At 35.8% G+C, this 2,747-nt stretch overlaps 1 pseudogene; it reads left to right on the top strand.

Annotated features, from left to right (window-relative positions):
- Nucleotides 1–555: 555 nt before the first annotated feature.
- On the top strand, nt 556–902 carry LOC127196602 (60S ribosomal protein L30-like; annotated as a pseudogene).
- Nucleotides 903–2,747: the final 1,845 nt, after the last annotated feature.

Below are 2,747 nucleotides of genomic sequence, written 5' to 3' on the forward strand. Positions count from 1 at the left end.
TTGTAACCCACCACTTGGGTTACACCCCATCTATTGGGGTGGGAATTGGGGCATCATGTTCTTAAAATTACTTTTTGCTGTCTATGTGTAAAAACACCTTTCAGGTACCCTTAGAAAATTAGGATATTGGCCAAGTACTGGAAGAGCTAGATGTGTCTTTTTCTGTCCAGTCTCTGTGGGATCAATCCTTTGAGCCTTTTTGAAGTTGATCTGCAAATTCTTGAGGAGACAGTAGCTGAGGCCGTCTGTGAAGCTAAGTAACCACCTGGGCTACTTGCTTTGTCTTCATTATTATCTGGTCTTTTGTTCTGAAAATAGACAAACTTTTAAAGGTATAGGTACATTTTAAAGGTATAGGTACATTTCCATATGAAAGGTGCATAAATAACCTAAAGATAATTTTATGCTCTATTTTGTGAGCAGATGAAAGATATCTACCAACTTTATGAATCTGTTTGGACTGTAGTGTAAATCTCTATCTATACTATGTTAAAGGATGGCATGGATCTTGGTGGCTGATCTTGGTTAGGGATTGTCCACACCTAAGGCAGGAAGATGGTGGCCACAAAGAAGACAAAAAAGTCTTTGGAGTCCATCAACTCTAGGCTCCAACTTTAGTGAAAAGTGAAAAGTATGTGCTGGGATACAAACAGACTCTGATGATGACCAGACAAGGAAAAGTGAAGTTGGTTACCCTCGCCAACAACTGACCAGCTTTGAGGAAATATTAAATGGAATACTATGCCGTGTTGGCTAAAACTGTTGTCCGTCACTACAGTGGCAATAACATCGAATTGGGCACAGCATGTAGAAAATACTACAGAGTATGCACACTGGCTGTCATTGACCCAGCAGATTCTGATATTATTAGAAGCATGCCAGAACAGACTAGGGAAAAGTAAACCAGGAAAGTTTTCCTTTAATAAAGCTTTGCCAGAGCTTCTTTTAAAGAGAAAAATAAAAGAAAGAAAGAAAGAAAGAGAGAGAGAGAGAAAGAGAAGAGAAAGGACGGCATTTCATGAGGACTAGTTGTTAGTTACACAAAGACACTCATGTCTCAGACTGTAAGAAGTTTTCCTCAGTCAAGTCTAGTCTTTATAAGTTTTGTTGGTAACCATATTTTTTCACTCGCTGTAGATACATAGGCATAGCCATGTCCTCATCTCAAAATTATTGCATGTTTCCATTCTAATATCAACACATCCTTATAGTACAATGGTTGACCTAGTATCTCAGTTTTTTTTTCTATAACCCAGGGTCTCTCAGCTACTGTTGTTTCATTTTCACTAACATTAAGAAAATTTAAAGTTAACAAAAAATTATTTAGTCTGTCCCTGGGAGGCCTTTATTCTTCCTTTTTGTTTAATAAACATCTCTTTTAAGGTACAATTAGCTCTTTCTACAGCTGCTTGTCTTGTAGGATTGTGTGGTATACCAGTAATATGCTTTAGATTATAATATGCAAAGAACTGCTCCTTATTATTGGATACATATGTGGGAGTATTGTTAGTCTTAATTTGTGCAGATAGTCCCATAATTGCCATTATTTCCAATAAATGTGTAATTATACAATCAGTCTTTTCAGAACTTAAACCAGCTGCCCATTGAAACCTGAATATGTATCAATGGTATGGTGTACATACCTTTGTTTTCTGAATTCTGCAAAATGAAACACATCCATCTGACAAATTTAGTTTATTTTGGTACCCTAGTTTACTTCCATCCGGTAATGGAGTTTGGTTATAGAAAGAACATGTAGGACATTTTTTAATTATTTCTTTGGCTTGTTGCCAAGTGATAGAGAATTTTTTCTTTAAACCTTAACTGTTAACATCATGTTTTTCATGAAATTTGAAGGTTATAACATATTTTCTATTGGTAATTGGTCAAATTCATCACTTCCTTGTGTCAATGGTCATGGTAAACCTGTATGAGACTGACTATGAGTAATATATAATAGATAGTTTCTACTTCTGATGGCCTGTTGCAATCGCATAAATAACGAAGTTAATTCTGAGCTACCAGGAGCAAATTCAGCAGCTTCTATCTGCAAAACAACTTTTTCTGCATATTGGGAGTCAGTAATTATATTAAGAGATTCAGGAAAATCTAATCCCATAAGGATTGCACACAATTCTGGTTTTTCTGAGCTGAGGTACATGGGCTTTTGATCACCTTGCTTACTTTGTCTGACTTATAACTGGCCATTCCCGTCTTGTTTGCATCAGTATAGAATGTTGGTGCCTCTGAAATTGCTGTTCTCTTGACAATATGTAGAAAAATCCAATTAGTTCTTTTAAAATAAAATGTATACATTTGCATTTCAGATATTTATCCTTAGTTTCTCCCAAGTAGTTAAGTACAAGCTCGTTGCCAATCTCCATTGATTACCCACAATGACACAATCTCAGCATTAGTTAAGGAGCACTACAATTTCAGCCAGGTCTGTTCCTGACAATTGGCATAATCTTATTCTACCTTTTATAATTAATTCAGAAATTTTTCTATATATGCCTCCAATTTTTTCCTTTGTTTATGTGCTAAGAAAATCCATTCCATAGTATCATTTTCCTTTTGTATAATGGGCCCAGTAGGAGAACGAGTTGAAGACAAAATAACCAAAGTACAATCAAGTTTAGGATCAATTCGATCCTCATATGCATCTTGCAATCTTTGTTCTACCAGAGTTAACTCTTTCCCTACTTCAGCTGTTAGACATCTTGGACTGTTTAAATCTGAATCTCCTT

The sequence above is a fragment of the Acomys russatus genome, chromosome 1 (genome assembly GCF_903995435.1).
Source record: "Acomys russatus chromosome 1, mAcoRus1.1, whole genome shotgun sequence".
Lineage (NCBI taxonomy): Eukaryota > Metazoa > Chordata > Mammalia > Rodentia > Muridae > Acomys > Acomys russatus.